Source organism: Ovis aries, chromosome 3 (assembly GCF_016772045.2).
Source record: "Ovis aries strain OAR_USU_Benz2616 breed Rambouillet chromosome 3, ARS-UI_Ramb_v3.0, whole genome shotgun sequence".
NCBI lineage: Eukaryota > Metazoa > Chordata > Mammalia > Artiodactyla > Bovidae > Ovis > Ovis aries.
Window position 1 is genome coordinate 211,655,696 of NC_056056.1, and position 24,651 is coordinate 211,680,346.

The 24,651-nt window shown below is 47.5% G+C and overlaps 1 long non-coding RNA gene across 1 annotated transcript; it reads left to right on the plus strand.

The window, feature by feature from the left end:
- On the plus strand, positions 1 to 18,156 carry LOC132659637 (uncharacterized). Its single transcript, XR_009600297.1, has 2 exons — positions 1 to 2,376; positions 16,558 to 18,156. It is a non-coding gene; the product is annotated as an uncharacterized LOC132659637 (long non-coding RNA).
- Positions 18,157 to 24,651: the final 6,495 nt, after the last annotated feature.

Below are 24,651 nucleotides of genomic sequence, written 5' to 3' on the forward strand. Positions count from 1 at the left end.
TCCCTGTGGGTTCCGGCTTCCTCACACAGAGCGGGACTCAGGCAGTGGTCTCAAGACCCCTCCCAGTGTTGCTAATTTATGACTCTGGGTTGGTTTTCAAAGCGGAGAAGATAATGCGCACACACAGCACTCAGACTCTCCGGCGATTCCTGTGATTTTTAAAAGATTTCTTGGAGAACAACCGCTCAGACTTGCTCGTGGCCAGCTCTCCATAAGGAGCCAGTTTCCCTCCAGCCCTGTCCAGACGGTGCGTGGCTTTTAATATTCAATAGATTCGGGAAAGTCAGCTGCAGGAAAAGAACCACCAGTGCTCCCAAACCGGACAGAATGGGTCTGAGATCCCTCACATGTGTACTGTGATCGGTGGTGTCCAACTCTGCGACCCCATGGACTGTAGCCCCGCCCCAGGCTCATGTGTTCATGGGATTTCCCAGGCAAGAATACTGGAGTGGGTTGCCACTTCCTTCTCCAGGGAGTCTTCCAAACTCAGGGATCGAACCCGCATTTCCTGCTTGGCAAGTGGATTCTTTCCCACTGAGCCTTGGGGAAGCTTGACATCCTTCATGATTTTATGTCACTGGAGCCATTCTTCCTTAGGATGGTGGAGATCCTGCAGGACTTTGATGAGGGGTGATGGGCGGAAACCTGTGTGGTCCACGGGCATGAGCTTGGCCCTTCTCAGGAAAGCAGGGAGCACTTTGTCCCATGCTACTTCCTTGCTCTTGGCTGAGTGTCGCATGGATTACTGGGCAGTCTGGGGGCTTCCTAGAAGCCCACGCGCTCCGCCCACCTTTGATGGGTAAGAGGAAGATGAATTAGATGATTCTGGTTCCAAGCCCAAGGGTCATGGCTGCACTGGGGCGAAGGTCGCCAGCACTCAGGAGTCCAGAGGAGGAGCAGCAGCCTGGGGCCTTCTGTCGGAGGATCCCAGCGGCGTGTGTGGTTGGGGGAGGCAGAGAGGAAATGGGGGAGGGATGCCATGAAGGATAGACACTGGAAAAGGTTGCTGCTGGGGACCAGCTGTGCTGCGCCTCTGGGCTCCGTGACTTTCTGGGGGCCACTGGGTGCTTCTCTGGAGAAATTCTGAGGAGGGATGAGGTAGACGGTGGGGAGGTGGTGCCCCAAGCCCTGTCTGACAGAACTGCTCCCAAAATCAGAATCCTCCTGGCCTGCTGCAGGGAGACCCTTCCACAGTAGAAGCAGTTATAAACATTGATCAGACATATCCTCTGTTTGTACCGGTGGACAAAGGATACGTATAAGGAATGAAAGTGTTAGTCACTCAGTCGTGCCTGACTCTTTGCAACCCCATGGACTGTAGCCGGCCAGGCCCTTCTGTCCATTTGGAATTCTCCAGGCAAGAATACTGGAGTGGGTATTCCTTTCTTTCTCCAGGGGATCTTCCCACCCCAGGGATTGAGCCTGCGTCTCCTGCATTGCAGCCAGAGTCTTTACTATCTGAGCCAACCAGGGAAGCCCCGTATAAGGAATGGCAAATATTAAACGTGACTGAGCCATGGATGTCTGGGGAGCTGGGTGAGTAGAGTCAGGATTAGAGTGAGAGTGCAGAAGTTGGTAACGGAGAGACAGAAGGCTCCAGAAAAATGATGGAGGACTAACTTGACCCTAACGACTTTGGATTTTTATCCTCCAGGCACTGTGGCCCCACTGAGTGTTAAGGGTTTGAGCACTGCTGTCTGTCCCCAAGTGCACCTTCCCTTCTCCAAGGAGGCTGCCTGGAGCCAGGGCTGAGCCTGGTTGAAGCTAACCAGCCCGGATGTTCAATGGCCTTGTGGCCACAGCTCTCTGTGAGCCACAAGTGCTCTTTAGCCCAGGTGAACCAGCAGAGGGACGGGTGTGGGTGTACTTGGGGTGGAGGAGCAAGGTGGCTGGCAGAACCAAAATGCAGCCACATCAAGGTCCAGAAGCAATTTGGTAACTTGGTACCATGAAAGGAATAGCAGGACCCAAGGCTCAGGGTCCCCAGACCTTTCCTGGTTCTACAATAAATGACTGTAAGCACGTTTGGATGGACAAATTGTCTGACACACGGACTGTGCACCAGGCCCTGAGCTGGACACGGACATGCAGAGGGAAGGGACCCAGTCCCACCTCCAGGGATGCGCACAGGTGATGACATTGTTTCGGCGCCGCATCGGTCACCCTTACGTCCCTACCTATCTGTGATCTTGGTTTGTACCCGTTTCTACACCCCAGGCCTATGTGATGGCCAGGGCGCTCAGCCGCTGGGCACAAGTCCACGGGCTCGTGTCTGTCCAGATGGAGGGGACCCCAGGGGCTCTGCTTCTGGACCTCCTCCGGAAAGTCACGGAAAACCTGGGGATCAGAATGTGGACAGAAGCCGGCAGTGAGTGGGTGAGTACGGGTATGTCGTGGGTGCATTCTGTGTACACGCGCCAGAAAGGACTTGATTTCCCCAGACAGCTCTTATCTCATGGCCTGAAGAGGGGAGTAGGGGGTCTTGCTACAATTTTCTTCTCCAAGATCGTGGCTGTCCTCCAGATATTGGGCTGGTCAAAACTTGTTCTTCTGTAAGCTGTTATAGGAAACCAGAACAAACATTTTGGCCAACCCAGTACATGGACTCCCAAGGGTCAAGGAAAACCCTGCTGTTTTAACAGGGAACCAGTACACACAGGGGCTTCCCACAGGGTGCAGTGGTAAAGAACTGCCTGCCAATGCAAGAGATGCTGGTTCGATCCCTGGGTTGGGAAGATCCCTGGAGGAGGAAATGGCAACCCACTCCAGTATTCTTGCCTGGGAAATCCCATGAAGAGGAGCCTGGGGCGGGAGTGGGGTGGGGGCAGGGGGCTAGAGCCCATGAGGTCACAAAGAGTTGGACACAACTGAAGAGACTAAGCACAGCACAACACAGCACGGGACACAGAGTTCAGCAGAAGAGACAGAACCTTGGGCTCAAAAGAGCGCAGACAGGCTCTTAGAGCAGAAGAGTACCCAGGACCCGGGCCTGGAGTCCACCACCCACTGCCCTGACTCAGACCAGCTCTGTGTCACTTGCCCGGCCATGCTCCTCACGCAAACCAGGTTCTCCCTCACTGCCACCCCCTCTGCTCTGCTCCTGCCTCCCCTGGGGTCTGCACCGGGGCTGCTCTCCACCCTGGAAAAGCCACACCCTTCTCTCTAGCAGTCTCTGACCTCCCCAGCTAAACCCAGCTTCCAAGATGCTTTCTGGACTGATCCTTGGTGCTGCCAGTCACTCCATCTCTGCATATCTGCTCAGCATTCACACTCTTGACCTCCCTTCACCTGGTGTCCCCTCTTCGCCTCATTTCTGAGCTATCTGATGAGCAAGGGGACCTCCCAAACCAACGGTCACCACTAGGGCTACCAGACACAGGGGGTATGCCAGAGGCATGGGGTTAGGAAGAAAAATAATAAGCTTCTATTTATTTCAAAAAACATCATTGTGGTCTATGGCAGTCCAGTGGTTAGGACTCTGAACTTCCACTGCATGGGGTGTGGGTTCAATCCCTGGTCAGGGAACTAAGTTGCTGAATGCCACACATGGTGTGACCAAAAACCCAACAAAACAAAACACAGTAAAGCAGGGGCTTTAAAATAATCATAACGAAATCAGTATTAGTTCATAAATTCCACTACTATGGAAGATGTTAACAACAAGGGAAAAATTATTTAATCACTGAGTCTTATCCAGTTCTTTGAAACCCCATGGACTGCAGCACGCTGGTTTTCCCTGTCCTTCACTATTTCCCAGAATTTGCTCAAACTCATGTCCATTGAGTCGGTGATGCCATCCAACCATCTCATCCTTTGTTGTCTCCTTTTCCTCCCGCCTTCAGTCTTTCCTAGCATCAGTCTTTTCCAATGAGTTGGCTCTTCACATCAGGTGGCCAAAGTATTAGAACTATATAGAAGTAGGTAGATACACTGGTTCCAAATAGGGAAAGGAGTACGTCAAGGCTGTATATTGTCACCCTGCTTGTTCAACTTACATGCAGAGTGCATCATGTGAAATGCCAAGCTGGATGAAGCACCAGCTGGAATCAAGATTGCTGGGAGAAATATCAATCACCTCAGATATGCGGATGACACCCCTTTATGGCAGAAAGCGAAGAGGAACTTAAGAGCCTCTTATGAAGACAAAAGAGTAGAGTGAAAAAGCTGGCTTAAAACTCAACAAATCAAAAAACTAAGATCATGGCATCCGGTCCCATCTCTTCATGGCAAATAGATGGGGAAGCAGCAGAAACAGTGACAGACTTTATTTTCTTGGGCTCCAAAATCACCGTAGATGGTGACTGCAACCATGAAATTAAAAGATGGTTGCTCCTTGGAAGAAAAGCTATGACAAACCTAGACAGCATATTAAAAAGTGGAGACATTACTTTGCCAACAAAGGCCCGTCTAGTCAAAGCTATGGTTTTTCCAGTGGTCATGTATGGATGTGAGAGCTGGACTATAAAGAAAGCTGAGCACTGAAGAATGGATGCTTTTGAACTGTGGTGTTGGAGAAGACTCTTGAGAGTCCCTTGGACTGCAAGGAGATCCAACCAGTCCATCCTAAAGGAAATCAGTCCTGAATGTTCATTGGGACTGATGCTGAAGCGAAAACTTCAATCCTTTGGCCACCTGATGCAAAGAACTGACTCATTGGAAAAGACCCTGATGGTGGGAAAGGTTGAAGGCAGGAAGCAAAGGGGACGACAGAGGATGGGATGGTTGGATGGCATCACCAACTTGATGGACATGAGTTTGAGCAAGCTCTGGGTGTTGGTGATGCACAGGGAAGCCTGGTGTGCTGTGGTCCATGGAGTCGCAAAGAGACACGTCTGAATGAATGAACTGAGTACTTAGACTGAGGCCGCTGCTCAATTTTCTAAATTAATCTTTATTGGAGTATAGTCACTTCAGAACGTTGTGTCAGTTTAACCACTGCTCAATTCTAAAAACTGGTCAGGGTGTGCAATCAAAACTGTTCGGGTCACCATCTAAGATGCTAGCGAGGCCGCAGTGTGCATCTCTGGCCCCGGCTTCTGGGACCCTGCCCATGACTTTGTTCCAAGGTCCAGTCAGGTCTGGTAAACACGGTGTAAGTTACTGCTGGTTAGTTTCAGATCCCAAAGCCCCCTGTCCTTTGGGTCTTCATACCAGCTCCCCTTGTGCGCTGGAAGCCAAGCTGCTTCTTAGGAAGATCCTTCCAGTCCACAAGGCTGAGGGAGTAAGGAGGAGGGGTGGGGAAGGACAAGGACAGCGTCTGAAAGAGGTGGGCAGACAGAGAAAGAAACAATGCCAGATAAAGGCGGAGGGCGATAAGGAGAAAGAAAGAGCCTAGGCGTTGGGCCTGGAGCCCAGGAGAGGGCAGCCGAGGAGGAGAGAGGTGGCCCCAAAGGAAATGGACTTTTATCTGGGGACCGGTGAGGTCACCTACCCTCCAGAGGTGGGAAGGCGAGTGGTGTACATGCTCTTTGCCAAGGTCGTCTGCCCTGGAGGTCATCTGAGAAGGCAAGAGGGAGGGGCGACTTTGAAGGTGAGCAGAGGGGATGGGTCACCCACATTCTGCTCACCCTTGGGGCAGACTGTGTGTAGGTCCTGCGTTTACTTGTGCAGGACGATTACTTTCTGGGTCTGTGCTTTTGTCTCCCAGGAGACCACGGATGCCCCCAGACACATCCCCCTCGAGCTTTTGAAGAACAAAGTTTCAAGACAGGTGAAATGGGGGTACCTAAGCGCCCGGGATAACTTTCACATGGGAGAACTGGGGAGGACTTCCTGGAGGGCTTCCCGGAGGAGGTGGCAGCCTTGAAGGACAGGAAGAGAAACTTAAACAAGTAGAGATTAGATGAGGAGGAAGGACACCCGGGTAGAGGGAACCCTGTGATCAAAGACAGGAAGCATGGAAGGAGGAAGGAAGAAAGTGGGAGGGAGGAGGGGCCTGGGGAGCTGCCGGCACTGGAAGCAAGAAAGCAACAAAGTGACTTCCCAGGAGTTACAGGCGATAAACGCAGCTCTGTGTTGCGTTTTCTGTCTACAGAAGATAGGTCGGGACCAGGTGTCTGGGCTCCTGGTCTGACAATGGGCAGCATTCTGCAGAGCCTCTGCCCCAGAGGCCCTGGGCGTGGGGAGTTCATATCTGCACGATGACACTTCTTTCTCGTCCTGAGGATGAGAGTTTCCTGAGTCCTGGACACCCAGGTCATCCTGGCTTCTGTGGGGCAGCTGTCCATTGTACAGATAGTCAACTGGCAAAGAGTGATTCCCCCCACCCACCCCACTCTTCCCATTGCTTTCTGCCTTCTTCCACTGTCATTGATTTCAGTCCACTCCTGTGTTACTTCTTCTGGACCCTTCCATCCCGTGGACTTGCGGGACACAGGCTCTGATTCTCTCCCACCCCCAGTGATGCTCTTCCTGTCTCACTGCTCACTTTCTCTCTCTAACTCTGTAACCACTGGCCTCCCCTTTGTTTTTTCTTCTCTCACACTCCTTGGCTTCATTGTCTGCTTTGTCATGGAGCTCTTTCTCTGCACAGGTGGTGTACTGGTTGAAATACTTAGTACAGCATGGATGGAGACCTTGACTCAAGGGGCTTAAGTAAAGACGACATTTATCACCACACGGTGAGGAGTCCTGAGCCTGTTTCTGTGGTTGGACAGTCTGACGGCCCAGTAGCATCAGAGAGCCAGCTTCTTTCCATCTTTCTGCTGTACCACCTTGTGTGTGTGTGTGTGTGGGGGGGTGTGTATGTGTGCATGCAAACTCAGTTGTGTCCAGCTCTTTGTGACCCCATGGACTGTAGCCTGCCAGGCTCCTCTGTCCATGGGATTCTTCAAGCAAGAATACTGGAGTGGGGTGCCATTTCTTTCTCCAGGGGATCTTTCTGACCCAGGGGTCAAACCAGGGTCTCCTGCATTGGCAGATGAATTCTTTACAGTCTGAGCCACCAAGGAAGCCCTCTCTGCCATCCTAAGCATGTTGATTTTTGCCCTTAGGATTTCCCCCTCACGGTCACAAAGTGACTGCAGAGCTTCAGGCCATGAATCTTCAAACAAAAATCTAAAAAATATCTTGAGTTGCAGAACCATAGACGATAGACCTGGCTATGCACAACAGAGCTGGGTAATTGCAGTTTCCTTGCCCCTCTCCACTTATGTTTTTTTGCAGCTCATGTCAAAAGTTGTTTGTCACCAGTCTGGGAGGACTCTGCCAGGTCTCTGGGTCTCACACAGGGACCCAGGAGCAGGCCAGCTACCCCGATGTTCTTGGTGCGCTGATTTCTGAATGAGTTCAGGTGATGGCCGTTATCAGCATCACCATCACTGTCACCATCCTCATTATAACCATCTTTCCCAGCATCAGACAACATTGCTCTTTTTTCCTACTCTTTGCTGTCCCACTAGACATGGGGGATCTTAGTTTCCTGACCAGGGATTGAACCCCTGCCCCCTGCAGAGGAAGCATGGAGTCTTAACCACTGGCCTGCCAGAGAAGTTCCCATTTTTAAATAAAATAAAACTTCAGCATTTTAAAATAGATTGAACTATACTATAATGTGGTTTCCCAGGCGGCTCAGTGGTAAAGATTTAGCCTGCCAATGCAGGAGATGCAGGTTCAATCCCTAGATTGGGAAGATCCCCTAAAGAAGGAAATGGCAACCCACTCCAGTATTCTTGCCTGGGAAATCCCACGGACAGAGGAGCCTGGCGGGCTGCAGTCCATGGGGGTCTCGAAAGAGTCAGACATGACTGAGTGACTAAATAACAACAAATACCAGAATGCTAGATTGAACTAGACTCTAATGAAAAGGAAAGACTCTAGTTTGTCTTGTCTTCTAGAAGCTTCTAATATCCGGGGCCATCCCATGCCGAGCCAAACATAGAATAAACACAGTGAACTTCTGGGCTTTCCCATCTTGGGCTTCCAAGTTCCCCTCTCTGAAATGGGAATGACTAGGACTGCCTCCCTTCCAGCCCTAAAGGATAAGAGAGACTTCAATGAGATAATGGAGGTGAGAGCTTTTGAGCATCTCATTCCAAAGTTATCAGAGCATCTTTTGCCTCCGGCTCTTGAAACCTCTTAAAAGCACCACCACATTTTCATCCCATAAAAATTGCCCAAGAGAGATCTCCTTCTTCTCAGTGCTTGGTGGGAATCTGGCATGCACCCTCACATTCCCCTATGATCACAGAGTCTGTTTGGTCCAAAGAGACCGCAAAGAACATCTTTCTGCTGGCTTTATCTGCAGAGCCGTCTGGGGCACCAGGCAAAAGCCCCAGAGGTTCTTGCTCATCTCCTCCCCTCTCCTGCGGCTCAGGCGCTGGTTCCCAAGTTTAGTCCTCAGCACCCCGGTCTCCTCGGCATGCTCACTGTTTACTGATTTCTACTTTGTACCGCAGACCCACTAAGAGAATTTTGCCCACTGTTTAAGTTCATGTGACTTGCATGTTGCGTGGGCCAAGCACGTCCAAGGAACTGTGGGTACAGGGGAGGCAGGAAAAAGTGAGTAAAAGCAGGAAAGGGTCTCTCGTCACCTCCTCACTGACAGATGAGGCAGACAGGATGAGCAGGTACCAGCCAGGGCAGATGGTTCCCATGACTGAAGCATCCTAGTTCTGACTTCTGAGCTGTAGCACGTGGTACAAAGAACTGAGCTTTAGGGCTAACTGGATCTGGTTCTCCCACTTCCTGTCTGACCTTGGGGAAGCAACTTACCACATAAGAACCTCGATTTTCTCAGCTATAAATCTGAGATCATATTTCCCACCGGATCATAACAGACACTCAATAATAGTAATTACTATAATCATTAAATTTTCTGCTATATATTCAACGAGTCTATTCATTTGTCTGTTCAAATATCCACTTATTCATAGATTATTTATGAACTCAGGATAGTGTTGGGTCTGATGGATGGTCCCACCAAGAAATAGCAAGCTGTACCCTTGAGGTTAAGAAACTTGGGCTTGAATGGATAACAATGAATGAGAAGAGTTGAATTATAAAGTCGAAATGTCATACTTTCTTGACTGTGTTGTGAATGTTTAGTGGGCTAAGCCTCCAAACTCAGCCTTTGGTTCAAGGTAGACTCCTCAAAGGGTGGCCAGAGGGAACTGTATCTTCCTTGGGGGTGGACTGCAAAGACGCTGTGGAGCAGGAAATTTAGTGCCTTCCCACTTACACGAGCTTCTTCTAAGGCTCTGTCATTGTTTTCCTTTCCTAGAGAGGACTCCCGAACCACACAAGCTTCAAGGCTGATGAACCTCAGGTTATCCTTCATAGGGGATTATGGTTTTAACATCACGTGATAAAACAGAAATCTACCAGTGCGCGCCTCGCATCTCATGCTCTCAGATGAGTGTCAGGAGCAGGTAGAGGAGGTGAAGAGTCAGGATTCCTTGGATCCAAAAGAAAGGTACTGATCAAGACAGGCTTCACAGTGGAGCAAGGATCTGAGAAATAGAAAGTGGGTGGGCTGGGAGAAAAGATGCAGGGGCCGGCTGTGAGGGATGTGAAGGTGGGAAAGCATCCTTTCCAAAAAATGCTGGTATGGTTTTCACGGTGCATGCTCAAGAATAATAAGTGTAATTGGGGAATGGGTGTTTGGGGTCACACCCACCTGAGTTCTGCTCATTTGGGGACGATGACGCTGGATAGATTCGGTAGCATCACAGAATTTCAGTTTCATTTGTGACTGTTAGCAGTAACAACTATTGCACAAAATTCAGGAGATAGTTTTGTGAAAGTGCCTTGTAAGGAGCTCAGCTTAATCAACACTGGTTCCAGTTCATTTTCCTCATCCTGCAAAAAGGATTTTCCTTGTTTCTGAACACAGTAGGAGTGAAAAGAGCCGTAAGAGGAAAACAGACAATCCCGGGACTCCCTGGATAACAGCTCTGGCTTATTACATGAACTTCAGCAGTTCCCATTACTCCTGCAAACCTCAGTGTCTCTGTGTACATCTGCCCACGGAGCAGTTGTTAAACACCAGTGAAGCAATGTTTTGATTACTGAGCTTTCAGTCCCTTGGGAGGAAATAAATGAACATGTTCTGATTTTCTATCCTTATTCTGACCTTTACCAAAATATGGAAAGGAGACTTTCAGCAGCAGACAGGAGCCTGGGAGCCACAGCCCCATGTGGGCTGGACTGTGATAAGAGTGGAAACAGGGATGTAGGAGGGTGACATAGAAATGGCTTCCTTTAATTATTCATTCTCTTTCTTTTTTATTTTTTTAATTATGAAAGTATGATAACAGTTAAATGAGACTTAAAAAATACAGAACAAAGTTACATACAGTTCCACAATATATTACTATTACTCTGTTGTTGTTGTTCAGACACTAAGTCATGTCTGACTCTTTGCAACCCCATGAACTGCAGCACACCAGGCTTCCCTGTCCTTCACTGTCTCCTGGAGCTTACTCAAACTCATGTCCATTGAGTCGGTGATGCCAGCCAATCACCTCATCCTCTGGCCCTCAATCTTTCCCAGCATCAGGGTCTTTTCCAATGAGTCGGAAGTTTTAGTTGGAGTTTTGATATATCAAATTCTCAAAAATAGAATGAATAGAGAAGTAGAAGGGTACAGCAGACTTGAAAAGCAGCACGAACCAATTCAATATCGAGATTTATATAATCTTCACACAACAACAGGATACAAATTCAAGTTCCCAGAGAGTATAAATCTGAAGACACTAGAGCATATCCAGGGACATGAAACAAGGTGCAAAAATTTCATGGTCTAAAGAGACTGAAATCATACAGAGTCTGACCTCTGGTCACTGTGGAATGATGTTAGAAATCAATATCAAAAGAGATTTGAAAATAACCCATGTGTTTTCAAGTGCAAACTGACATTTATCAAGAGAGTTCTTTGACTTAGCCATTGAATGACTTCCTTTAATTAAGTGTAGTGCCTTCTGGGTTTTTAACAGAGTTTGTACCAGTCACATCATGGACCTACAGGCTTGGTGTTAGGGTTTATGGTTTCCAGATGAGGAAAATTTGGCTCAGAATATTAGAGCCACTTCTCAAAGTTTCCACTTCTAGGAAATGAAAGAGCAAACTTTAAACCCCAGTCAGTGCCGAGCCTGCTTTCCTGGTGTCCAGTTGCTTTGCAGGCCTGGAGAGCCGCATCTATGGTTGACAGGAAGTCGAGATACCTGGTCCAGGCGAGATTGCAGGTGCGTGAGCCCAGCCTCTAGCACCTGATGAAACTGCTAATCGTTAAGTTTACACCAAGGAGAACATCTCCACCCCCTGCTCCTACAAGGACGAAGTTGGCTTCAGCATCTGATGGTTTTTGCCACCCTTGTATTTCAGGTAACAGTATCCAAAGTAAGAGGCTCCATCATCTTTATCTTTTAAAGAAATTTATCTTTTTAAGAAATTAAAAGACACTCACTCCTTGGAAGGAAAGCTGTGACAAACCTAGACAGTGTATTAAAAAGCAGAGACATCACTTTGCTGATTAAGGTCCATCTAGTCAAAGTTATGGTTTTTCCAGTAGTCAGGTACAGATGTGAGAGTTGGACCATAAAGCAGGCTGAGCACCAAAGAATTGATGCTTTTGAACTGTGGTGCTGGAGAAGACTCTTGAGTCATTTGCACATCAAACCAGTCAATTCTAAAGGAAATCAACACTGAATATTGATTGGAAGGACTGGTGCTGAAGCTAAAGCTCAAGCTCCAATACTTTGACCAGCTGATGTGAAGAGCTGACTCACTGGAAAAGACTCTGATGCTGGGAAAGATTGAGGACTGCAGGAGAAGGGGGCAACAGAGGATGAGATGGTTGGATGGCATCATTGACACAACGGGCATGAGTTTGAGCAAGCTCTGGGAGATAGAGAAGGACAGGGAAGCCTGGCGTGCTGCAGTCCATGGGGTTGCAGAGAGTCGGACATGATTTAGTGACTGAACAACAGTAACAGTCTCCTCTATGGGGGCTTCCCAGGTGACACAGTGGTAAAGACTCTGCCTGCCAAAGGAGACCCAGATTTGATCTCTGGGTTGGGAAGATCCCCTGGAGAAGGAAATGGCAACCCATTCTAGTATTCTTGCCCAGAAAATTCCATGTACAGAGGAGCCTGGTGGGCTACAGTCCATGGGGCCACAAGAGTCAGGCATGACTTCGTGACTAAAGAAGCAACAGCAATCTTCTTTATATGTTGTGGCGGTTTCTGTTAACCCATCTCTTCAAGGGTCTAATGAAGAAGGCCACCACAGAACACACCTGGGCTCCTGTCTCCATGATACCAAGGACTGGTTTCCAAAGCCAAGACCACAGACAGTTTTGGAGCCTGTTCCTCACGTGATGTTTGATAGCCTCCAGACAGTGACCAAGGAACCAACAGGACCATCTCAGCACGTAATGCCGAATAACAACACAGATGGTTGCATGCTTCCCACCCCCACCGCCCACTGCCCTTCCGGCAGCATCTTCCCCGTCCCAGGCTCACACCAGTTGGTTCACCATTAGATGAGTAAGAAACCTGCCCTTCCGGCCAATCCCCGAGAAAAAGCAACATGTTCAAACACCTTGTTATTATTGTTACCAATGATAATAAGAGGAATAATGAGCAAGAATTGCTTTTATTAAATAAATCAGAAAAATGCACTTTACAACATGTTCCCGGGGTGCGTCAAGAGGCTCTAAATGCTGGGTTGCTGTTACAGCTTGCGCTGGGCTCCAACAGGAGGGAAGTCCTCTCCAATTACTTGTCTCTCCACAGCAGGTCGGGACTCATTTTATAAATATATAATAGCATAAACGGACGTTCTGTTTATCAACTACTTTATAAGTGTGTGTCTCCCTCCTATAAACCTGCCTTTTTAATAGGTGTGTTTTGGAAATGGTACCATTAATTGTAGTCATTTAAAGACCAAGATATTTAACCTTCATCTCCATCTATTTTTCTCAGTTTTGGAATTAATAGGGAAATCGTGGCTTCCTCGGCCCTGGAACTTTTTCCAGGGTAAAGTGCAGTGCTCTGAATAGACCGAAGTCACAGTAAAAGTGTCTGATCAGTGCTTTTGTGAATGAATGGATCAGGACAGCATTCTTGTAGGTGATCATCACCCCCTTTCTTCCCAGCAGCTGAAACTGTCCTGAAAGGTGCAACAGTAATAATGTAGAAGGACACGGAGCTTGAGAGCTAAATATGTCCAACTCAATTCACTCAGTGTTTGGTTGAATGATACCCATTCTTTGGAGTCCTTAATGTATTTAACTCCTCGGATAGATACAGTTTCTACACTTCTTCCCTTTAGTCCCCAAAATTACTTCCCATAATTCTCGTGCAAGAATCATGATTTTCTTGATTTGTTCTTTAGTTTTAAAATAACAATTAAGGGACTTCCCTGGCGGTCTCGTGGTTAAGTCTTCACCTTTCATTGTAGGCAGTTTAGGTTCAATTCCTGGTCTGGGAGCTAAGTTCCCACCTAAAAAGCTGGCTTAAAACTCAACATTAAAAAAACTAAGATCACGGCATCCGGTACCATCGCTTCATGGCAAATAAATGGGGGAAGAAATGGAAACAATGGCAGATTGAATTTCCTTGGGTGGGCTCCAAAATCACTGCAGACGGTGGCTGTAGTCATGATATTAAAAGATGCTTGCTTCTTGGAAGAAAAGCTATGACAAACTTAAACAGTGTATTAAGAAGCAGAGACATCACCTTGCTGACAAGGGTCCATTTAGTTAAAGCTATGGGTTTTCCAGTAGTCATGTACAGATGTGAAAGTTGGATCATAAAGAAGGCTAGGTGCTGAAAAAATGATGCTTTTGAACTGTGGTGCTGGAGAAGACTCTTGAGACTCTTTGGACAGCAAGGAGATCAAACCAGTCAATCCTAAAGGAGATCAACCCTGAATATTCATTAGAAGGATTAGAAGGATTGAAGCTGAAGCTCCAATACTTTGGACACCTGATTCAAAAAGCTGACTTATTGGAAAAGACCCTGATGTTGGGAAAGACTGAGGGCAGGAGGAGAAGAGGGCGGCAGAGGATGAGATAGATAGTTGGATGGCACCACCAACTCAATGGACATGAGTTTGAGCAAACTCTGGGAGATGTTGAAGGACAGGGGAGCCTGGCATGCTACAGTCTATGGTGTCGCAAAGAGTCGGACAGTGACTAAACAACAACAACAGCAAAATAATTGTAATATATGCAGCTGAGGGAGACAGCAGAAAGCAAACAGCCGCAAAGCCCAGGCAGGAGCAACCCCACAGAGTCCCTGCAGGCACTTCCCAGCAAGAACTGGCTACACCCCAGCTTATGATCTTACTTGATGTCTTGGGTCTTACTTTCAAGGAGAAATTTCCCAGACGATATCTTATGTCTATCTGCTCACCGCACTGACAGGCCAGTGAATCCGAGAGAGGAGGTGTTGAGGCAAGGAATACGACCTCATTCAGAAAACCGAATAAAGAACCATCTTGTCAGAGTCTGGACGCCGGGGTCTTTCATGGATCAGAGATGGGGGAAGGTGAGGAAACAAAGGAAACGAGTTGATTAGTCTTGCAAATATCTCCTAGAATGGCAAGCCTCAGGCAGGAGGATGTGTTAATTTCTTCCTTCCTGCCATCCTCAGTTGGACAGGGTTCTGAACAAAAGCACTTGAGTTTAACACGCAGAGGGGTAGGCTTCTTTGAGGCAGGCGTTTAGGTAAGATTATAATAACAAAAGCAATGGGGAAAGCAAGTCAAGAGACAGTTCCAAAAGGGAGTCAGAACTGACTTCTCCCTGCAGCAGTTGGTCTCCCCAAACCCCCCAGTAAAGTGGATGCTACCCCCCAGCCCTGATTTATAGCTTAGAAATTCAGTTCCAGAGAAAATCATCCAGTCTCCCCAAGTGGTAGAGCAAGGACCTGAGCCCTGTTCTTGTGAAGCTGTCCCTTTTCTGAGTGGTTCTGGAGCAGGGATGACAGAGGAGAAATCCTCCAATGTGCATTAAAGATCCTGATGTTATGCACCTTGTACAAAAGTAACTTCAGAGACTGGAGTAAAAAACGAGGACCTCTGTCTGCTTTCAAATTTTAAAATATTGAGAGAATGTATGAGTTTTGAGTCTGTCATATAGAGTGAAGTAAGTCAGAAAGAAAAACAAACATTGGACATTAACACATACGTGTGGAATCTAGAAAAAATGCATCAGTGAGCCTGTTTACGCTCAGGAATAGAGATGCAGACAGAAGAATGGATGTGTGGACATGGGGTGGGGAGGAGGAGGGATAAATTGGGAGACTGAGACCCGCATATATGCACGACCATGTGTAAAACAGATAGCTAGTGGGAAGCTGCTCTATAGCACCAGGAGCTCAGCTCTGCTCTGTGGTGACCTACGGGGTGGGATAAGGAGGGGATATATGTACACACAGAGCTGGTTCACTTCACTGTAGAGCAGAGACTAACACAACATTACTGTTGTTCAGTAGCTCAGTCGTGTCCCACCCTTTGCAACCCCATGGACTGCAGCACGCCAGGTTTCCCTGTCCTGGACCACCCCCCCGGAGTTTGCTCAAACTCAAGTCCATTCAGTCAGTGATGCCATCCAACCATCTCATCCTGTATGCCCGCCCCCCTTCTCCTCTGGCCCTCAATCTTTCCCAGCATCAGAGTCTTTTCCAGTGAGTTGGTTTTTCTCATCAGGTGGCCAAAGTATTGGAGCTTCAGCACCAGTTCTTCCAATGCATATTCAGGGTTGATTTCCTTTAGGATTGACTGCTTTGATCCCCTTGCTATCCAAGGGACTCTCAAGACGTTGTAAAGCTAAATAAATACAAAAAAGTATAAAAAATAAGTTGAAAAAAATGGAGGTATAACTGCATGGAGTGAAGAACCCAAATTGCAGGTGGACAGCAAATGACTGCAAGCATTTAATCCCCACCTGGGTCCACACAGAAACCCACAGCCCAGCAGGCTCCCCCACCCTCCCAGCAGTGCCCACTCCCTCTCCAGGGGCAACCACTGATCCTGGTTCCATTGTAGGACGTACATTTAAAGATTTTTTTTCACTTTTTTTTTTTTTTGTATTTACAATACACAAGCAACTTATCAGACTGGTACTTTTCATAAAACTCATTTATCTTTGTGACACACTCCGTCTCAGAAACTTTGTCCTTGCGTCCCCCACCCCGGGAATGAGCCTTCTCCAGAGAGCCACCCTGCATCGCTCCCTCACCTCCAGCTCCCCCTCAGACACCTTGGTGACACCTCCTCTGAGCAGAGGAGTTAACACTGCAGCCTGGACCCTGGCATTCCATGCTCTCCCTCTGCTTCATTTCAGGAACAGCGTTTCCTGACATAGTCTGCGTTTTCCTTGTCGTACTTCTTCTCCATCTCCTGCTGGAAAGTCAGCTCCTCAAAGGCAGGGCTGTTGGGCTTTACTTCTGTTTCCGTCCAACAGGAGCATCTGGCCCTCGGCCTCTGCTCAGTAAACATTTCTTTTAAGAAATGAATATCATGAATAAGGAAGAGAAAATTCTCTTACAAGTAAGGCTAAAATTAATGACAATCTACACCATTTTTTTTTATCATTTATGTATTATACAGGAAAAAGAAAAAAGAAATGACTATCAGGAGAGGCTCTCCAAAACACTCAAGAAAATCACGCAGCGCTTACTGTGAATGTTCACGTCTAACTTGGGAAGTTATACATGTAAGTGCACACGTCACACTGGGAATTACGAGCTCATACCTCAGTGGGTTACTCTGTCTTACACCTGTGAAGAAGGAGGCTACAGGGAAAATCAAGATCTTCAGAATCAGAAGGAATCCCGGCTCTACTGTTTCCTACCTATTTGAACTTGGGCTATTTAGCTTATGTCTATCGACCTTCGCTTTCTCCTCTTCTGAAAAATGAAAATAGTAATGTCCATTTCAGATAATCATCCTAAGTGAAGTAAGCCAGACAGAGAAAGACAACTATCATACTGTGTTGGTTATATGTGGAATCTAAAAAAAAAAAAAGATACTAATGAACTTATTTGTAAAACAAATAAATTCACAGACATAGAAAACAAACTAATGATTACCAAAGGGAAAGTGGAGGGAGGGATAAACTAGGAGGTTGTGATGAACAAACACACACTACTAAACATAAAGGAGATAACCAACAAGGACCTACTACATGTGCTCAATTAGAATTAGAAGACGCCTACTCCTTGGAAGGAAAGTTATGACCAACCTAGACAGCATACTGAAAAGCAGAGACATTACTTTGCCAACAAAGGTCCGTCTAGTCAAGGCTATGGTTTTTCCTGTGGTCATATATGGATGTGAGAGTTGGACTGTGAAGAAGGCTGAGCGCCGAAGAATTGACGCTTTTGAACTGTGGTGTTGGTTGGAGAAGACTCTTGAGAGTCCCTTGGACTGCGAGGAGATCCAACCAATCCATTCTGAAGGAGATCAACCCTGGGATTTCTTTGGAAGGAATGATGCTAAAGCTGAACCTCCAGTACTTTGGCCCCCTCATGAGAAGAGTTGACTCACTGGAAAAGACTCTGATGCTGGGAGGGACTGGGGGCAGGAGGAGAAGGGGACGACAGAGAGGATGAGATGGCTGGATGGCATCACCGACTCGATGGACATGCGTCTGAGTGAACTCTGGGAGTTGGTGATGGACAGGGAGGCCTGGCGTGCTGCGATTCATGGGGTCGCAAAGAGTCGGACACAAGTGAGCGACTGAACTGAACATGTATTCAATATTTTGTAATAACCTATAAGGGAAAAAGAATCTGTAAAAGAATATAGATGTATGTATATCATTTACACCTTCGCGTGAATGAGTTCTTCAGCTCCTTTCATCAGAGCATGTCAGATAAGGGAAGAGGGGAAAGTACAGAGGAGAAGTAACTGAGGAAAGCAGGTGGACTGTGAGGGAAAAGGCTGCAGAGAGGAGGCTCTGGCGCTAAAAGCATGCCAGCCTTGTTTCCTGTAGGTCTAGTTCTGAGCCTGAGGTAGAAGTCTCAGCTCTGACTGGACAACACAGCCCCCGCCATGAGCCGTCCGTAATTTTTGCTTCACACTGGCTCAGAAGAGCTGCTGTCCACTGCCTTCAACTTATTGATGCTTTTCCCAAGCCTGGAAGCTGAAACAACTGTTCATAAATTGATGCCATGTGTAAACAAGCAAATAAAGCAAAAGGACATAGGGAGTCTTCTAATTGAGGTTCATGCTGTGTGTGTGTGTGTGTGTGTGTGGGCGCGCGCGCGTGTTTGCGGATCTGATTGTTGCTGAAACTTTTCTTTAGAAGAGATTAGATTTCCCTGGAACCTATCTGATTTCAGTGCAAAGGCTTTTTTTTTGGTCTATAATTTTTTTTTAAGAATTTTTTTTGACGTGGATCACTTTTAAAGCCTTTATTGAATGTGTTACAATATTGCTTCTGTTTTGTGTTTTGGTGTTTTGGCCTCGAGGCGTGTGGAATCTTAGCTCCCGGACCAGGGATGGAACCCACACCTCCTGAATTGAAAGGCAGAGTCTTAACCACTGGACCACCAGGGAGGTCCCTCATGTACAACTTATAACAATGACCGCGTGGTATAAACAGTGCAGTTGGATGCAATGGAGTAAATATTGACACTGTGACCAGTAATTAACGATTTTATTCAATGAATACTTACCGCAAGTTTGTTATGTGTTAAACACAGGACAGGAGGTATCTCTGGTGAACAAGACACACAAGGTCCTCAGTCTTCTGGTGTTCTCATTCCTGAGGGTGGGGGGAGACTGGCAGCAAACAAGTAAAGATAAACTAGAAAATCTTAGGTAGTGGTAAGTGCCATGAAGAAAGTTAAGGGCCCCGTGGTGGACAGGGCTGTGTATGCTGAGGGCGTGTGACGGGTCAGACAGCAGAAGCCAGGACAGGGCAGCTGAGTCCAGACCTGAATGATGGGAAGGATGTGGACACGTGTGCAGGGGAGAAATGGCTTGTACACAGCGCCTGAGAAAGCAGATGCTTGGCTGGTATCATTAAGGACTGAAAGGTCAGTGAAGTTTGAACCCAGGAAGGGAGCCAGGAAGAAGCAGAGGACCAGCCAGAGAGACGGGCGGATCTTTAAGAACTTGTCGGCTGCAAATCAGTGAAGACAATGAGATGACGGAGGACGATGAGATGACGGAGGTGATTTTAGAACAGAGATAAAATGTTACTGTTTCCCTTGAAAATGTCCCAGTCTTGCCAGAAGATGGGAAAGAAAACATCCTCCAGTTTCCTGTTTCTTTTGTTTTCAAGCTACTTCCTAGACGTCTACTAAATGAATGAATACAGAAATGAAAGAAGAACAAATCCCAGGGGTGAGCTACGTTAATAGCAGAAAGAACCTTGACCTCTGGCTCGAGTTAGAGGCTGTACCGCTTGCTAGATGTGTGGCTTAGACAACTCTTGTAATTGTTCTGAATCTCAGTTTCTTCACTTGGAAGATGGGGGTAATACCTCCCTGAAATGCTCATTGTGGTACTGAGGATGAGACCAGGGGGTACGTCTGTACACTGATGATGAGAAAGAGGAAGAGAAGCTGTTTGTTGGGGTAAGCCACAGAGGGGTCTCTGGATTTTAATTTCAAAGCCTTTGATGTTCATGAAATGTCTTAGAGTTTTGTTTGGAGTCGGTGGTACTTTTCAGCCGACTTGTCCATTGGGTGGTTTGCTCCCTTCCGCGTCAAGTAACACTGCCTTTATTTATCCTTAAAGCCTCAAGAGAGGAACTCCAGCTCCTGTACACAATTCAAATCCCTTGTCCTTGCCTTGGCACCAAACAGCTGACAAAATGCTTTCAGAGATGTTATCTTACTGGAGCCTGGCAGCTCCGCCAAGGAGGCCGCTCTGGCTGGCTCTCCCAGCTAGAACTCCGCACAAGACTCATGTCTGTTTTCAGCTGTCTTTCCAGGCTAAAGAAAAGTCCTAAAGGTTTGGGTTTCTCATCCCAAGGAAGTCCTTCCTAGCTAGGGTGATGGTTGTATGTTTTCCAGGAAAGACATTGGAATTTCCGCCACGTCCCCCAGTGCGTCAGCTCTTCTCTCTTATCCAGATCACTCTGTCTTCTTGGGGCCTCCCTGGTGACTCAGAGGGTAAAGAATCCACCTGCAGTGCAGGAGACCTGGGTTCTATCCCTGGGTTGGGAAAATCCCCTGGAGAAGGAAATGGCAACCCATTCTAGTATTCTTTCCTGGAAAATTCCTTGGACAGAGGAGACTGGAGGACTATAGTCCATGGGGTTGCAAAGAGTCGGACACAACTGAGTGACTAATGCTTTCTATCACTTCTTGTTCTGTCTTGACATTTCCTGTAGTTCAGCGTGGTCCTATGGCACCAAGGTGGTTATATTGACGTACCCTGGCAGATTGTCAGGAGGTTGGATTCTCTGAGATCAGCAGCCCAGTCGTCTTCTTGTTTTACAGGTGGGGAACCGGAGGCCTGGCATGACACAGCCCCGCAGCGGCAGACACAGTTAGGGCTGGCTTCCTGGGACCCGATCAGATGTTCACCGCACTGTTGTACACAGCATGTACACCACTTTCTCCCTAAGCCACTAGGACCAGTGGCTAAGGACATGGCAGATTTCTTTTTCAGATTTTTTTTTTATGTGAACCATTAAAAAAAATTCTATTGAATTTTTTACAACATTGTTTCAGTTTTATGTTATTTATTATTTATTTATTTTTGGCAGCAAGTCTCGTGGGATCTTAGCCCCCTGACCAGGGATCAAGTCTGTACCCTCCGCATCGGAAGGCGAAGTCTCAACCACTGGATCACCAGGGAAGTCCCAAGACATCAAAAACTTTCAATGCCGAAAGTGTAGTATATATCAGAGCTGTTTTGCTGGGAACTGGGAGATGGTCCTTCTAGATTCTTGCTGGTAGGGGGCTTTAGAATGAGGAATCAGAGGCTAGAACCAGGAAAAGCATGAGGTATTGGCTGGGATCACTGGGGCTGGGTAGCTTGCTTCCCAAGGATGTGATGTGATCTAGTGGGAAGGGCAGTCTCTGGAGACAGGTGGGTCCTATTCATAGCTCTGTTCTTTCACTTACAAACGTTAAGGCTCTTTCTGAGTCTCAGTGTTCCCATCTGTGAAATAGACATATGAATCATGGAACCGAACTTCCTGGTGATCTGGTGGTTAAGATTCCATGCTTCCACTGCAGGGCATGGGGATTCGATTCCTGGTTGGGGAACTAAGATCTTTCATGTTGAGTGGTGTGACAAATTAAAAAAAAGAATCATGGAAGATTTTGAAGAATTAGATACACTTCCTCACCATGCCTTGGCTCCACTCTCCTCTATAACGTGGGTTGTGTCTCTCCAGCTTCCAGCCAGGTTAAGGGTTTAGAGTAGATGGACTCAGAGACCATGAGGAAAAAAAGGGATCTCAGCATCTTAGTCATCAAATAGCTCTCACAAACCAGACTTTGCTGAGCTATCTTCATTGACTCAGACACCCTCAAATTACATTAGCCTTGAAATCCAGAAAGGTATGAAAATCAGAGAACACGCTGGGGGCAAAATCCTTTTGGGGTTCTGCCAGCTCAAGCTCCTGCAGAAAGTAAATCCATGAGGGGTGCTTCACTGAGCCTGCAGCCCTGCTGGCCTCCTCGTCCACTGCAGGAGCCAGCGGGCCAGCGGGCAACAGGAGGAGAGCCCAGTGTTGCCTCATCAGCCACCTCCGAGGGCTCACACCCGCAGCTGCTAGAGCCAAGGGTGCAAGGGGAGATGGTTGCCTTGTACAAGAGAGTTTACAACTGAATTCTTTAAAATACACACATGCCAAACACTCTAGCTTCCAACAGTTCACTGGTCACTTGAGATTCTCTCGTATCCCTGATCAAAGCCTTAGAATATTTAAGGATTTTGAGTTTTCTCCTAGAGATAGGCAGTGGACCTACCTTCAGCTGCTTTCCTGAAGGTCATATTAAATATTGAAGTGAATCTGCGCTCCTGAGCACACATTCATTGTGTGAGGGGTGGGATGAGAATTGTTCGTGGACTAGAGGCTGGTGCTGAGGCCCCACTTAGCCTGTGATGGAGTAAGATGCCCAGCTTCTGGATTTGGGTTGACCAGTTGGCCTGCTTGTGCCTAGCCCCTTCATGTGAATAGTGTTTAGGGGAGTGGGCTTCTGTGCTGCAGTGGGGCTGCTGGTCTTGGTGGCTATTCAGTGCAGTTCCCCCAACCTTCCCTTACATTCTCCCCTAAGAAGCCCTACAGGGATGTAGGTCTCTGTGAAATGACTTAGAATCTGCTTTTTTTTTCTTCCCGAATCCTGTGAACAGAGGAACCTTGTGGGCTGTAGTCCATGAGGATGCGAAGAGTCAGACACGACCGAGCAACTTTCACTTTCACTCTCTTTCACTTTCCCTGCAACCCACCGGGCTCCTCTGTCCCTGGGATTTCCCAGGCAAGAATACTGGAGTCCGCTGCCATTCTCTTCTCCATGCTGTTTCTTTTCTCTTTTTTTTCTTCTTTTGGCCAACCTTAGTCCTTCACTACTTTGTATTTTGAATTGGGAGCTCTGAGCTCAGTAAGTTCCTCAACACTCAGGGGGTCCCACCCCATAGATAAACTCACATAAAGAGTGGAGAGGGAGAGAGGGAAATGGGAGAGAGGATGTCTGAAGATATTTAGAGGAAGCAGCCAGTCTTCATGGATGCTGAATTTTCACATCTTCGCAGGTCCAGCTTGCAGGTCCAGTTTCGCAGGCTCAGGACACATGCAGGGGTGTGTCCTGCCTGTAGGCTTTGTGAAAAGTTTTTTTTTTAATTTTTGCTGTAACAAAAGCACTGCTTTCTTGTTGTTGCTTAGTCACTCAGTCCTGTCCAACTCTTTTGCGACCCCATGAACTATAGCCCTCCAGGCTCCTCTATCTATGGGATTTTTCAGGCAAGAATACTGGAGTAGGTTGCCATTCTCTTCTCCAGGAGATCTTTCCAACCTAGGGATCCATCCTGCATCTCTGGCCTTGGCAGGCAGATTCTTTGCCACTGGGCCATCAGGGAAGCCCATGCCTTCTTCTCAAGGAGGAAACACAAAACTTTGTCAGGCAGCCCGGTACAGACTAGGGTAAGGGTTTCATAAACAGCCTGGAGTCAGAAAGGACAGAGGTTGATGGATAACTCTGCATCAGTTCCAGCGGAATCTTGCTCCCCTCTGCTCTCCCACCCCTCCCCTCCACTCCTCCCACTCCCCCCGTTCTGTGCATCCCTGGCTCCAGGCGGACACCAATCTCTGTGTCCCTCCCCAGTGATTGAAGCCACATGAGACGGTGGGAGAGTCCTTACAGGAGGTTTAACCCCAAGACCCTTTCCACCAGAGAGGCAAGGTTGTCTAAACAATCTGTCACATGAAAGATCGGCCTCTGTCCTCTGAGTTAGGGAAGCCTAACAGATCAGGGTCTGTAAAGAGGATGAGAAATCCCTTTTATCTTGGCCTCTTTTTTTGTATGTGTTTTTTAAAAGCAGTTCTATCATTGTAAGCATACCTCCCCGGTGGGAAGATTCTGAACGCCCACTGCTTGCTGCCTGTTTGTAGAGGTCAGTATCCTTCCCACACCCTACCCTAACCCCTAAGTGTCTGCTCTTGCAAATAACCACTTATCTGCTGGCCCAGAAAACAGCACCAAATGGCTTAGAGGGTAAAGAATCCATCTGCGATGCAGGAGACACAGGAGCTGAGGGTTCCATCTCTGGGTCGGGAAGGTCCCCTGAAGAAGGAAAGGGCAACCCACTCCAGTATTCTTGCCTGGAGAATCCCATGGACAGAGGAGCCTGGTGGGCTACAGTCCTTGGGGTCATAAAGAGTCAGACGCGACTGAGCACACACTCCAGTGCTGGACTGAACACCAGAAATGCAGCTTTTGTCTGACTTCCAAAGTGCAAAGGACGGGGCTAGCCATGTCTGTGTGGACAGGCTCGTTCTGCAGAGTTGGGAGGTTAGCAGGTGTTGGAAAAACAAAGACTGTAGACTTTGTTGCTGGCAGAACTGAGTTTAGATCCTATCTGGATGGCTTAGGAAGCTGCATGCCTTCGGGCAAATGATTTCCTCTTTAAATACTTCCTTGGCGTGTTTGTTGTAAGGATTAAAGCTAATGTATGTAGAGTGCCTGGAACTAGTGTGACCTAAATACGTGATAATTACAGCAATCTGGGTTGAAGCTTTCTGCAACAGCTCCTCATAGGTTGTTATGACATGTGGGCTATTAATTAATCCATTCAGTCAGTCCATCAAGAAATACTGACTTATAAAAGCGTTTATTAGACAGTAATGAGATTAGTCATGGCTCAGATGGTAAAGAATCTGCCTGCAATGCAGGAGACCCAGGTTCGATTCCTGGATTGGGAAGATCCCCTGGAGAAGGAAATGGCAACCCACTCCAGTATTCTTGCCTGGAAAAACCCATGGACAGAGGAGCCTGGCGGGCTACAGTCCATGGGGTCACAAAGAGTTGGACTTGACTGAGGGACTAACGCTAACTAACTAATGAGATTAATAAGTACAGAATTATGTCAGGACCCCTGGACTTAGAATTTCAGAGGAAAACACTCTGAAGCAATCAGTTGACCTCCACCATGGGGGTCTCCCTTGCATCCCAGAGTGAGGTGGGCTGAAGGGAGCCCGCTCTGAACATCGGTCAGGTCACTACCTCCACCCACCAT